The following is a 15,000-nucleotide window of genomic DNA, read 5'->3' on the forward strand; positions in this document are numbered from 1 at the left end:
GGGATTGGAGAGGGTAGGGAGGGGAGGGGAGGAGGAGGAGGAGGAGGGGAGGAGGAGGGGAGTAGGGAGGGGAGGAGGGGAGAAGGGAGGAACAGATTCTCCGCTTGAGGTTTTCTTTCATCACTTTTACGTGGCTGGTGAGTCCCAACTGCAATAATTCTGGTTCCGTGTTAATATTAAGGGAAATGTGACTTTTGTATTTTAATCCCAAATCTGTAAATATTAATAATCAATTTGTGATTTTTCAGGATTATTAAATGAAACATCATTATATTAATGGAATCCTGAGACATCCAGGAATAATAACTGAGCTCAGGCGGCATTGCTAACTTTGCTCTTATAATAAAACCAAAACATTGCGGATGCTGGAAATCTTAAAGGGACAGGCCGGAGCCCAGCTCCCCGGGTCAGAGGGACTGGGAAGGTGAGCTCGGTCTCTCTCCACACAGATGCTGCCGGACCCGCTGAGCTTTTCCAGCAGGTTCTGTTTTTGCTGTTGGTTGTGACATTTTGCCAACGCAGTGGAACAGTGTTGAGCTGGCCTGCCCCTTTAAGACGCCCGCTCAGGTACCTTGTATGGGGAAGTGCTTCGAATCGGCTCTCGCTGAGGTCATCTGGAGACTAATCGCTTGCCTGTAAATCCTGCCTCTTTGCCCTTGCACAGAGAGGCTGTTATCCAGATTGGGAGAGAAAGCAAGATATCGGTGCGGTATGTGTCTCTGCACTTGTCCTTGACTCCTTTTCTTTGGAGTGCACGATAACTTTTATTGAGTTCAAAACCGGAAAGTGCCAACAATGACAGTTCTATGGGTTATTAAATGTTTTAAAAAAAAGTACTTTACACAAACACACAAACGCTGAATGGCGTTCAAGTTGATCTCCCCTGCGGGAGTGGGGTTACCCTACAGTGTGTATGGACTGTGGGAATGTCGCTTGTAACTATAACTGAGTCCAAATATCAAGCAACACATACATTCATTATTTTATATATATATCTATATATATATTGCAACCAGCATGAATGATAAGCCTTATTTTTGCAACTAGGGAGAAGGTGGAGGTGGAGGAGGAGGGGGGTACATGTAAATATTTGCCCCTGGGATATAAGGGGCTGTGGAATGCGAGTGAACTTGGGATATTATCGGTGGCAATTGTTGGGGTTCGGCTACAATGTGGAAAGGAACTGCGACCCCAAGTGCCAGTTTAAGAAAGGAATGGATACTCGCTGTGTGTTTTAGTTTGCAGCTGGCTCTGACTGACTGGCTGCCCTTCAGGGATGTGGGGTGGGTGGGGGGCAATGTGGCTTTTGCCAGCCAGCCCCAATAACGAGCCCTGAGAAGGGAGAGTGAGCTCCCTCGGAGCAGCAGGAGCTGTGAAGAGGAGCAAGGAGTCGGTTACTGGCACCGTCACTGTTCCTTGACGTCAGTCAGCCAGCCCTGCTCTCAAACATGCCTTTGTTATTCAGTGTGGCTTTCCATCTGAGAGAGAGAGAGAGAGAGGGAGAGAGAGAAGAGCAGCCTGGAAAAGCCGGATCAGGCTTTACCCGTGTGGAGTTGCTCACGGCCAACATCCCAGGAGCGGCGGATCCACCAAGCAGCCTCTCACAAGCCCCCAGTTCCCCCACCCCAATACCCTGCACTGGCTTTCAAATCCCAACACTCTTCTGGAAGGTTTTGCACCCCATGTGAAACACTCCCCCTCTCCCCCTGGGAATATATATACTCCCGCAAAGTCTTCTCTCTAACTTATTTCGGGGTCTCTTCTTTTTTATTTAAGGCGTTCTATGTTACTGAATGACATTCCGCCCGGATTTCCTGTGTGTAAACCCCCCGTCTTCCTAACGCTGGGCTTCCCAAAGGCTTTTCACCATCCGCGATCACCGTCAGGAGCAGGTACAGACTCCGGAGCAGGGGTGTCGAGGCTCCACCGTGATGGTCTAAACCTGGCTGCTGATTAAAGGAGGGAGAGAGAGGGGGACAGAGGGAGAGACAGAGAGAGACAGAGGGAGAGAGAGAGAGACAGAGGGAGAGAGAGAGAGAGAGACAGAGGGAGAGACAGAGGGAGAGAGAGAGACAGAGGGAGAGAGAGAGACAGAGGGAGGGAGAGAGAGACAGAGGGAGAGAGACAGAGGGAGAGGGAGAGAGACAGAGGGAGAGAGAGAGAGACAGAGGGAGAGAGAGAGAGACAGAGGGAGAGAGAGAGGGAGAGAGAGAGAGAGAGACAGAGAGAGAGACAGAGGGAGAGAGAGAGAGACAGAGGGAGAGAGAGAGACAGAGGGAGAGAGAGAGACAGAGAGAGAGACAGAGGGAGAAAGAGAGAGAGAGACAGAGGGAGAAAGAGAGAGAGAGACAGAGGGAGAAAGAGAGAGAGAGACAGAGGGAGGGAGAGAGAGAGACAGAGGGAGGGAGAGAGAGAGACAGAGAGAGACAGAGGGAGAGAGAGACAGAGAGAGAGAGAGAGAGGGAGAGAGAGAGACAGAGAGAGAGAGACAGAGGGAGAGAGAGAGACAGAGGGAGAGAGACAGAGGGAGGGAGAGAGAGAGACAGAGAGAGACAGAGGGAGGGAGGGAGACAGAGAGAGAGAGACAGAGGGAGAGAGAGAGACAGAGGGAGAGAGACAGAGGGAGGGAGAGAGAGAGACAGAGGGAGGGAGGGAGGAATACAAATCCAGTCCTGCACTGACTGCGCTGACTCCTCATCCCCGCGCCTGGCTGTGAGCTGGAGATCTGGGACACATTTTGCTACCAGCCGCCAAGCATGGCCCTTTGGTAATAGACTAGCCAATGTAATTTGACACTTCAACTTGCTCCCCTGTATGCTGGTTGATTCACTGACTCACGCACTAACATTAAGTCGGTCTTTTTCTCTCTCTCTCTCTCTCTCTCTCCCTTTTTTTTTAAACTGGGGACACACGAGGCAGAGAAATACCGAGGCCTCCGCAAAGGGATTTCTCATTCCGGGCTGTTTCATTCCGTAAGTAAGTTTCATGTCAATTTCTTGAGATTTCACACCTTTTTTTTTGTCTCTTGTGCTGGGGCTGTAAGGAGCCGCTGCTCTCTGGTGAATGAGGCTCTCACTAATGAAACAATGGTTGGTGGGTGGGTGGGTGGGTGGGGGGTGGTCTCCGATAGAGAAACCAGTTAAGGAGACGCTCTGTGTATTTCACCCCCCACCACCCCCACCCCCCTTTTTACAGCCGCTGGATGTGTGGAGATCTGTATAATTCACGCCGGATTCCTGACTCGTTTTTGTTGGCACGGTGAGGGGCAGACAGGAATCGGGTACGATGTTTTCCTTGGATAAGTCCCTCCCTAGTGCTGGAAAGCTTTGGGGAGTAAAGAGAAAGCGAGAAAAGTGTTCGGTCTGGGCTTAGGCCACTTTGTGTGTGTATATATATATATATATATATGGGGTGGAGGGGGGCGGGGGTAATGGGGGGAGGGTGGGGGGGAAATACTTTGGAGTAGGGATTTATCCAGACAGTCAAGTTCCTATCTGATGGCTAGTTTCGAGTTAAGCTTTAGTTGAAAAAAGATGGTCAAGGAGGTGAGCGTTCTTTCTCTCTCTCTCTCTCTCTCTTTCTCCCTCTCAGGTTGTTAGTGTCTCATGGATAGGGCAGCCACTTGGTACCAGGGCCTTTTTTAGCAGATCAGAAGGAAGAGGTTCTCCTGTACATCTGTCCAGGAAGCCAGAGCAGTTAACAGAGAGAGAGAGAGAGGGAGAGAGAGAGAAAGAAAGGAGGCAAATTAAACTGGCCTGTTCTGCTTTCTAACCATTGTTTTTTGGGGGTTGGGGGGGTGGGGGGGTGGAATACTCTCCAGATGACTGTTGAAAGGGAGAGATGGAGAGGAAATCCATTATTTTTGCTGTCAACGAGTCACCAAAGGAATGTAAAATCCTAAGACTGTGTTGAGATTTTAAAAAAATAGCCTAAGCAGAGAAATGTTATTTAACCCAGTCCTGAAACAATGAAATATGATGTAGGAAATTGGTTTTCTGCACCTGTACATGTCATTTTGAAATCATTGTACCTTAAAAGTGTTAATATTAACCATATTTTCTGGCATTTGCTAAGATGAGTTTAACTATTAATTTTAAATGATGTCATTTTACAGGATAACATTTACTGCTTTTTAAAACTACCAAGTTTCTGAGGCTATTGTTTACTTTTTTGGGGGCTTCTGTGCACAGTTATGGAGTTGGTTAATTTGTGGCATCCCAACATTCTGATGAATATTAAGTGTCAGAGAAATTGATCCCCACTTACCACTCCAGGCCCGTGAATCTGATGTATTGACTGCCTTTTGAATTCATTGACGTGAGAAGGAAGGATTTAACTTGGCAGGTCTAACAAATGCTCCATCAAAGGTTTGCTAAGAGACGTTGGAGCGAGAGAGGGGGTTGTATGACCCCGGGTGTTTGCTGGGTGCTGCCTAAATGAGCTTGTTTTGGTGAATTGTCCATTTGGGTTCTGAATAAGGATCATTGTGAATCAGACAGTGTTATACGATATAGCACTTGGTTGGAACGATCATATGGGGGGGGCGGGCGGGTGGTGCAGAAGAGTAATGGGTGAAAGGTGTCATTTATGGGCATCTACCATCTTAACTGCCCTGATTTGGGTGCGTGAACACTGGTGATGGCAGCACTGCTTTGACCTCAACTCTGCTCAAGTCGAGGATGTTGAAACAGCATGTTAAACAAAAGACACAATGCCACTGAAACCTGCAGTGGAGCACGTGCAAGTCTGTGTCTCAGACAGCACTGTTACAACATGAAGAACAACTTGTTTTTAACTGGATCGTAATTCTGCAATGTTAGGATCAGGACCCCAGTATTATGGGCTGTGCTGTCCCAGGTGATGAATGCCATTACAATGGGTTACATCGATGACAGGGCTGGAGTGGGAGGGGCCATATCTCGTATTCACATTCAGCATGAAGCACTTAAGTTTTGATTTTAAATAGAAGCTAACTATCAGCCCCCTGTGTGATGGATTTGGCTTGCAGTTTTTAAAACATTTAATTGCATTACATGAGTAGCTGAAAAATAATGGATGGTGGACAGGAGTTACAGTTTGACTTTGGAACCATTGAAAGTCCAAACCACTGAAATTTTCTGATTGTTGTCCAGTTACTTTCTACATTATATATGCAGTCAGTCTGGCATATGAACATACAAGTTAGAGTGAGTAGGCCATTTGGCCCCTTGAGCCTATTGGATACTATCATGGCTGATCTGACTGTGGCCTCAACTCCACTTTCCTGTCCTTAACCTTTGACTCCCTTGACAATCAAAAACCTATCTAACTCAGCCTTAAAAGTATTCAGTGACCCTCCATTGTTCCCAGGGGAAGAAAATCCCACAGACTAACGACCCCCTGGGTGAAAAAAATTCTCTTCACCTTCTCCTTAAATGGGAGGCTTCTTATTTTTAAAAAAGTCTCCTTGTCCTAAGTGTTAGAAAATGGAAGCTTTCAAGCAAAGGAAATGCTGATAGTTAAAGAGTTAGATGAAGTAGACTGGGATGAGGCTCATTAGAGGCCGAACACCAGTATAGATCAGTTGGGCAGAGTAGCCTGTTTCTGTGCTGTTAATTCTATGTAAAGATACAATGACTACACAAGTGAGCAGGTCACCAGGAATGAAAGCAATGGCTGTTACGGTGATGTAAGTGCGCTCTGTTATGGATGGATGGCTGACCATGATGTGATGCTAGTGCCGTCAGTGGATGGTGACAATATATGGGTGACGATGGTGAGCTTTGAATCAAAATGAGTGATGGTCCAACATAGAATGGTATCACATTTACAAAAGGGTGGATATTCGTACTGTAACATCGGGGGATATGTGTGACTTTTCGAAAGATACTGGCATTTGTTTGATTACAATGGATGGGGAATGTTGGAAGAGCAAAATCTACTTCTGAAGATGCAGGGGAATAACAGATGGTTGCAGGTCAGGTACAGATGTGTATTGTGTCCCAAGTTGGTTCGGGGTCAGTATGTGCACAAGTAGTGAAATCACGAGCGTGCACTTCAGATCCAACCTGATGAAGGACTGACACAAAGATGCCTGTAATTTATCCCCTGACCATCTGGTATGTTGTATAATACTGTTTATATATTCAACATACTCTCCCTCCACAGTCTTTGCCAGGGAAATGACCAGTGAATTGTTTGAGTGAGTTGACTGCACAGGTGATGGAGAGTCTATATGTACTGCCATGGGTGGAAATAATGTATCAGCTGATGTATAGATTGATGGAGTACCTATTAGGAGATATAGCAGGAGGGTGTAGGGACAGGTTGTGAATATAATCAGGTTTCCGGTATAAAATATGATCAAATGAAGTTGAAGTACAAAAGATTATAATTATTCTCCAACAGTAATATTTGAAATATTGAGTTTTGACCTGCAGCAGCAACCCACCCCCAATCCTCCATGTCTTAGTGGGTGGATAGACCATGTGATGTAGCATTGAGTCGTATTACATCCCTAAGATTTGCCCCTGGTATGTGATGATTTTAGCTGAGTTGATGTTTGGGTTTTCCAGCAGAGTTCGTTGTAAAAGAGAGACTTGGATTTATATAATGTCTTTCATGATCTCAGGACATGCTACAGTCCTTTACTGTCAATGAAGTATTTTTTGAAGTGTAGTCACTGTTGTAATGAGGAGATGTGACAGCCTATATGGGCACAGCAAGCCCCAGCAAATGGAAATATGATGACCACTGCTAATCTCCTTTAGTGATGTTGTTTGAGGGACAAATATTGGCGAGAACAGTGGAGTTAACTCTCCTGCTGTTCATAAATTAGCGCCGTGGGATATTGTACACCCACCTGAGAGGACAGGTTGGCTTTCTGTTTAATTACTCGTCCGATAGTTCAGCAGTCCCTCAGAACTGCATTGGGCTATTGGCCTAAATCATGGCCCCAAATTTCTGGAGGGTGACTTGAATCCACAAACTTCCGACTCCGGTGGGACTGCTACCATTGAGCCACAGTTAGACGCCTGTACATGAGAAGATAGAGGAGACTCATCAAGGGTTCTCGTCCTGGGTTCAGTGGACTGTGTGAAAACCAGGTTTGCATTCAGCCAGATTTGGTTCCATTGGTCCCCTCTTGTCAGTCGATTAGCTTTGCCAACAGACTGTTTGCTCTCTGGGTGTATACATCGAGTTTGATCTCCTGGGTAAGGCAGAGGGGGCCAAGTTGGGATCAATACACCTCCAGGACAGAAGGAATAAGTAGGTAGGGGAAAGTAATCATTGCCTTATGATCCCAGTAACATTCTCCAAATCCCCCTGAAGTGTTAAGATGCTGCAGTGTAGTTTTCACTTTTGCTTATGGGCGCTTTGCAACAGAAGTTGTTGGTTATGTTTGAAGAGTGTTTGAAGAGGAGGATTTTCTTTCTGATCATGGCAATTTTCTTGCCATTTCCCTGGTTGTAATCAGCCATCTCCATGCAGAATGGGGATTGAATCTGAGATGCCACCTTCATTGATTATACTGTCAAATCACTTTTCCAAACCTTTAATGGCATCAGGTTGTCCCATGCCACAAGATGCACCTGACTGCTTTCTCAAACTTGACTGTGGAATGTTCAGCACAATGGAGATTGGGCCTTTCGCACCTCCAAAGGCCATGTTGGCCTCTTCAAAGAGGAAGTGTCAATGTTTCAGCTCCTCAGTGCTCAATGTCAACTGCCATTTCCTGAAAATGAAGGGATCTCGTATGTTAGTAGCCATGTGGCTCTGTGCCAATCTATTCAGCATATTCACCCCCTGAGCCATTTGTGTGGACTGTCACAAAGCTGTAATATTAATGGAACAGTAAGTTTGTTCCTGTATTGTTCAGGGCCAACCACCATAAGCCAGTTGGTTTCCTCTTTAGCCTGCCACAGTATCTACCAAAGTACACCACTGATAATCTGAGAGATCTTTTCATTTTTGTGAAAATGTCAGTTGACACATCTCTGAGTATTGTAGTTGGCACTTCCTCTTTGAAAACGCCAATCTGGCCTCTCAACATGCAAAGTTATCCAGACTTTACTGCAACTATCATATCAAGCTGAATGGTCATGTTTGAAACAGCAGGCAGGAGTATCTCCTTGGCTGAGATTGAATTTCATGAAAAGTGATTTGACCACTGAGAGCAGGCTTTCGCAGTCTTGCCATGATGTACAGTATTTAAAATCACCGTACTTGAGAAAGTGTTAGTGATTTTTGCACGTCTTTAGAGGTCAAGATGATATTTATCTGCAGGACAATCAAGTTGACCGAATGGCTGTTGCACTTAATGAGCCCTGGGATGCTTTGCAGCCTTTGTTACTCTCTCCAAAACAGTTTTGTAGCCTCTCTTACAATAGAAAGAGAGCAATGTTTGTTTGTGTTTTTGTTTAAACGCTTCCAGTCAAGGTCATAATTGATAGAAGAGTGAAACAGTGAAGTGGAATTAATTGGAGGGAGTCGATGGAAGAGGCAGCTCTAACCAGTTGGCACTGGCACTTCCCTTGTTTCATGACGTCTTGGTTGGAGTGATAAGAATTGTAGAAAGTATAAAGATATACATAGATTATGAATAACTCTGCGTTGTATTGCAATTAGTGGACTTTCCAATGAAATATGGATTGTGTGTTTAACAAAACATGTTGCTAAAATATATTTTCACATTCAAACCTATACATTTCCTTCATTGCCTGTATATAAGTAGGGTTTTATAATGGCTTTTACTTTGGCACCTCTCATGTCATTTGCTAGTATATCCAGCTTTCTCTTCCTGTAAGGTTTCTGGTTGACAAGTTCTTTGGGTTTGGAGACAGAGGGAATAGTTGAAAGATGATGATTCTTTCCAAGGTTAGACGTAAGTGGTTTATTTCTGTCCCTTATCAGACTCGTAACCAAAAAAACTGGTCTAGTTTGACTGTGAGTGACAGAGTCATGAGCACTGGATTTCAGGCAGTCGTTTAGTGCGAAATGCCACCACTGATAACTGATCATCTCTTCTTGTAAGACAAGCGCATGCTTCAGTGGCGGGGGGGGCATCTCGATAGTCGTTGCTCAACAGGGGTTCTTTGCCACTTTCAAGTGGGAATTAGGTGAAGGTGCACCAACCTTATTCACGTGGCTAACCCTTAACCTTTGAAAGTTGAGAGCTTTCTAATGATCTACTTTTGATAGAGGTGTTCAAAAGCATGAGGGGTCCAGGCAGAGCAGTTAGAGGGAAAAAGTGCTCCTATTTCGGGAAGGGTTGAGAATCAGAAGGCACAGATTTAGATGGCTGGCAAAAGAACCAACGGCCACATGAGCAAGAACCTTTTACACAGCGCATGTTTAGGGTCTGGAATGCACTGCCTTAGAATGTGGTAGAGGCAGATTCAATCGACACTTTCAAAAGGAAATTGGATAAGCGCCTGGACAGAGAAAAATTGCAGGGCTGTGGGGAAAGGGCAGGGGAGTGGGGCTGGCGAAGTTGTTTTTAAGAGAGCTGGCATGGGCACAATGGGCCAAATGTTGGCTAGTAAATAGAAGACAGGAGTATAATTTTACTGACTGCATCTTCCTGAAGGTGTTATAAAGTAGAGGACTGCATTTATTGAGGTTGATCTGCTGAATTGTGCTCCTGGTTATGAATTTGTTTGAGTGAATAGCATCCCGCGTGTCATTAAATAAAAGCAACATACTGGAGATCTGGAATAACAACGGGAAATGCTGGAAAAACTCATCAGGTCTGGCAGCATCTGTGGCGAGAGAAACAGGGTTGATGTTTCGAGTCCCATATAACTTGTTCTGAAGAAGAGTCATATTGGACTTAAGACATTAACATCTCCACGGATACAGCCAGACCTGCTCTGAGCTTTTCCATCACTTCCTGATTTATCGGACATTGTGCATGTTTGTTTTAAAGATGAGTAATCCTCTTGCTCAGTGAATGGTTGCTGTTTTTGCTGTAATCATTTTCTGCCATTTGGGATTCTCCAGCCTTGGGGTCACTGATCTCAGATTTAAAATTAACGAGTGACCTAGCAGCAGTTTTGCGGAAGAGAGTTCCAAACTTCTACCACCCTTTGTGTGTGCAAATATTTGTTGACCTACAGTTTTGCTTACTACCTAAGAGATAGCATAACGAAAGATATGGCCACCCTCGTTCATACACATCTCTGTCCCTTCATGATCAAACAATTTGTGGCTTAAAGCTTTTCCTTTTGTGTGTTTTTTTCCCCCCCTTGGGAGCATTTTAAATGGCAAATGAACCAGATACTAACAAGGTTTCCAGTTTGTATTGTACAAGGCAGAAACTGACACTTAAAACGCTGTAACTTGAGGCATCATTGATTGGAAGGGCATGGGTTCAGTTTCTATTTTTTTTCCGACTGTCCGGGGTGATCACATCCATGCCTGAGATGTTGCCTGGAGAGGACTTCCATCTGTTTGACCTTTCCCCGTGGGATGGAGGGAAGTCCAATGGGATGGCTGTCCCCAGGTCACTCAGGAGTTTCTGACCATCTTGAAGAGCAGCATTGGCAGAAGACTGGTTGTTGTAGGAAGTGGATGACCCAATGAGACTTAATTGCAGAAAGAAAGGAGTTGGCCGGGGAGGGGGGGGGATGAGGCGGGGTTGGGAAAAATCAAGTTGTTTTATATCCCTCTTGTTTCTTTTCATACCATTTTTCTCCTTTTCCCTGGCTGCTCTCTTTTTGCTAGTGTACATAGGAACAGCAGAGGCCATTTGGGCCCTTGCAATAGTTCTGCTAGTCAGTGAGACCGTGGTTGATCTATGATCTAATGCCTTATCCCTTTGGTTTTTAAAAAGAAAATTGATTGACCTCCGAATTTAAAATTAACAGTCAGCCTGGTAGCAATTTTGCATAAGAAAGTCCCACACTTTTACCACCCTTGCTGTGTGCGAGTAGTTCCTGACCTACAGTTTTCCTTGTTGCCATTGATAGCTTGCTTCATTGATGGTTCTGAATGTATGAGGTATGACTGTTAAAGTGTCAAGAGGCAAAATGGCTATGGAGACATCACAATCCAATCCTCTGCTCACCCAAAACCCCCACAGGCACAGTGTTCTTTTTTTGTTGTTTCTTTCCTACTTCTCCAACCAGGAGCACTGAGGCCAAGAGCTTTCCTAGTGTCATCTTGGCTGACATTCGCTTAACTCAGCAGGGATTGAACACGGGACCTCCCTGGCCTTTGCAGTGGAGCTACTTGCAGAATAAATTACTGGAGCTGCACAGTGAGCTACTGCAGGACCACACATCACAAATTCTTCCCAGTTCATAGTTCAGAAAAATAAACTAATGCCGGGAAGAGAATGCTAAGCGCAGGCAGCAAAGTAGGAAATGACAGCAGAGAAATCTTTTCTGGGCATGGAGATAAAGACACCACTTTAAGCGCCTATAATTCAGGGAGGTGGTAGGTTTGATGTGTGCTCTGTTGGAGGAGTCTCAGACTGAGCAGTGGTCTCAAAACTAAAACTGGCCAGAGTGTTTCCTGGATCTTGCTGAAGGAAAAATAGCCGGGATTCGTCTCTTTGATCTACAGAGATTACTGCTGGGAATGTATGTGGGCTTTGGGTTAAGGCAGCATAGGTACTGAGCTGTGATTCCCTCCATGGCCGGATGGCTTGTTGGTATTGTTGAGGCTTCATGGGGCGGGGGGTGGGGGTGGGGGTGGTCACAGCCTTGGAACGAGGAATCAGCCATTTCAGACCGAGAAGAGAAGACATTTCTTCACTCGAGAGAGTTGTGAATCGTTGGAATTCTCCACTCCAGAGGGCTGTGGATTCTTAGTGGTTGGAAATATTCAAGACAGAGGTAGATAGGTTTTTGAGTTACCAAAGCAATTAATGGATACGGGGATAGTGCAGGAAGGTGGAGTTGAGATAAAGAATCAACCCTGATCTTGTGGAAAGGCCAAATGGCCTATTCCTGCTCCTGTTCCTCTTTTCCTTGTGTAATACTGGTCAGACGAGGATAGCACTGGATGATGATCATTTCTCATGGAAACAGACCCCCAGGGAGGGAATTGAGGAAGAGGCCAAGAGAGAAAAAAAACCAAATCCCTGAAACTCTATAGAAAGTTGCTCAATGCTGAGTGTATCTGGCAACAGTGTTGCGTTTCCAGCGGGAGTGAGTTAGAGAAAGGAAGCCAGTGTCTTGCGGTAAATTGCCCTCCGTTCCCAGGACATGAAAATGACAAAACTTTTGTATTTCACCAAACCCAATCTGACCGACAGTGGTTAATTGGGGGTTGAACTGATGGTAGTGACCTGCCTACGGGTAGACCCTCTACTCGTTTTTCCCACACCTCATGGTCTGGCACGTTCCACTTCAGCTCCTATTTAAGGAGTTGAGGTCCAAGTTCAGCCCATGATCATATTGAATGACAGAGCAGACTCGTACAGCCTACTCCTGCTCTTATTTCTCAATTTCAATGATCAGTATGACTTGGCGGGGGGAGGTGGGGTGGGAAAGGATACAGAAGGTGGTTTCCTGTTGCCTCCCTTAATGTGTACTTGAGGGAGACACCAGCTCTCTTCCCGAAGGATCCTCCGCCTGGAAGCAGCCGTCATCCCTCGAGGTTTTAGCTCTTCCACCATCAGCACTGAAAATCCACTGGCTCTGCTGTTGGCCATGACCGGTAATCCTGAGCATGTGACCCTTACCTGAGCCTTGGGAGTCTCGCAAAAGGCACGGCCGCCCTTTGAAGTCTCAAGTGACCTAGTCACCCTAAGTTGAACACTACACAAATATAGTGCCTGCTTGCCACCACTAGCGTGAAAATGTTGCACTGCCAAATGCTTCACATTAAGCTCAGATTTATCCATGGTGTAGTGGTATTGTTGCTGGACTAGTAATCCAGAGACCCAAGGTAAAGCTCTGGGTTTGAATCCCACCATGGTAGATGGTGGAATTTGAATTCAATAAAAATCTGGAATTAAAAGTCTAATGAAACCATTGTCGATTGTTGTAAAAACCCATCTGGCTCACTAATCCCCTTCGGGCAAGGAAATCTGCTGCCCTTGCCTGGTCTGGCCTACATGTGACTCCAGACCCACAGCAATGTGGTTTATTCTTCAATGCCCTCCGAACAGGGGCAACTAGGGATGGGCAATGAATGCTGGCCCAGCCCACATTCCATGAATGAATAATAATTTTTTTTTAAATTGTTGAATTTGGGGCTGTTTGACTGCCTGCTAGATGGGCTGGTGTGACCAAGGAACTGGCTAGACATGTCCTGTTCTGTGCCAACCAGTTAGTTAATTCATGAATGGGGAAGTGGAGTACTTTGCAGCTTCAATGGCTGTAGGAAGAAGTCCAGTAAGAAAAAAGTAGATTGGGATGAGAGGGAGCAGAAAAGATGTTTTAAAAACATGGGGGTGTGTTGCTGGTGGGGGCGGGAGGTGGGGGTGGTTGGTGGTGGTGGAAGAAACTCAAACAAACAAGCACAAATTGCCAGTGTCAAACTAAAGTGAAGGTGTAGGGAAAGCACTGCTATGGACTAAAGTAGCTGATCCCTTATTTTAGCCAGACTTAACGAGCGGTAATGTTTTGGTTATTTTCTTTCTTTCTTTCGTTCAACAAAGACGTTCTTTCACTGCTTGATCCACTTCCTTGAAAGAGGAAGATTTTCTCACTATCCAGTGTTTTGGATGCGTTCTCTCCATGCAGTCTGCCTGTTTGTTTTAAAGCAGCCCCAGTCTCCAGTCACCAATAGGGCCACAGGAGTAAAGAGAACTAATTGTGTACAACAGGTGCAGAGCTGATGCTGTTTGCCCACTCAGCCACTGTGCATTCAAGAAATTGGCTTCAGAACGAGGTCTCCCCTCCTTTTTTCCCTCCTCTCCGGTTGCAAGAGTTACACATGTTTGATATGCAACTAACTTTAAAAGCCAAGTGTGAATTGGGGTTGCACGTTGGTGAGGTTACCTACCTCCTGCTGATCGCTAGCTGTTTACAGTCCAGGACAAAAACTGGCTACCACGAGGGGGAAAACTACCGCTTTTCCTTCAAACACTCTTCCTTTTTGTTTTGGAGATCACAGTTATTGTAGGAACTGCTGTAATCACATCTGCAACTCTTCAGGAAACCACTTCAATAATACCCTTGTCCCCTTGACTGGTATTGTACTAAAGGAGCAGCACACGTGTGAAGGTTTGAATAAGGAATGGTGCTCTGCCTTGTGCGAGTGCAATCTCTGGAGCAATATTTAGACGCCAGGACTACTGGGCAAATGACAATGATGAGCCTTGAAGCCAAAGAGTGTTTTGTATAATGGAATTTCTTTTCCTCCTTATTGTAAATCATCTTACTTGACTTGTGGCTGCGTTTGGTCTCTGTTCTTAGCTGTGTTAGATCCTAAGTTTCACTGGACTTCTCATCCTCCTTAGCTATTTAAGATTTTTATTTTGCCTCTGGGTGAGGTCCACAGTGTTGAATCTCTGAGCAGCCGAAATCTTGTTGAGAGTGGACTAAATTGATATCAATTCTCAAAAACCCAGTTGATTTGCAAGGAACCCTGGCCTCCTCTGGGCATGTTTGCCATCGTGTCACTTTTTCTTTTAACCCGTGTTGAAAATCTCCAGCTAGTACACTCTCTGTTGAGTTTTTTCATTTGTAAATCCATGCTGGCTATCTTTCCAGTGGGGGGTCATTGCACCACACCTAGCAGGAGAGAGTCATTACACTATGACCCGTTGACATAGGCATTTAACACAAATGTGGATCCAGGAATTTGCATACAGTTTTTATTATAAATGAGGACTTTAGAAATTATAATGGAAGTATTTAAACGCAAGGACTGACTTTAAAATGGGGGCTGAATTACGTCTGTGCACTGTGCTCCTCTCACTGCACTTACCGTTGGCTCTTGGGTCTTACTATACCAGGGGAGATTGACTAGTGATCTTTTGCAACATGCATGTCCAGTAACACTTTAAAGCATTGGGAGTATTAAGACAATGAGAGCCAGCCATTTCATACTGGGTTTTTCTGA

At 45.3% G+C, this 15,000-nt stretch overlaps 1 protein-coding gene across 10 annotated transcripts in view; it reads left to right on the plus strand.

Moving 5' to 3' along the window:
- Positions 1 to 2,713: 2,713 nt before the first annotated feature.
- Positions 2,714 to 15,000, plus strand: part of zmiz1a (zinc finger, MIZ-type containing 1a) — a 438,054-nt gene continuing 425,767 nt past the window's right edge. For 3 of the 10 annotated variants that reach the window (XM_078530851.1, XM_078530860.1, XM_078530857.1), the window contains exon 1: positions 2,717 to 2,972. The gene's annotated coding sequence lies outside the window, so the exon portion shown is untranslated. Of the gene's footprint in view, positions 2,977 to 15,000 lie in introns of all 10 variants that reach the window. The other 7 variants (XM_078530858.1, XM_078530854.1, XM_078530861.1 and 4 more) reach the window with 5 other exon arrangements.

This window comes from Cetorhinus maximus, chromosome 27, assembly GCF_964194155.1.
Source record: "Cetorhinus maximus chromosome 27, sCetMax3.hap1.1, whole genome shotgun sequence".
Classification (NCBI taxonomy): domain Eukaryota; kingdom Metazoa; phylum Chordata; class Chondrichthyes; order Lamniformes; family Cetorhinidae; genus Cetorhinus; species Cetorhinus maximus.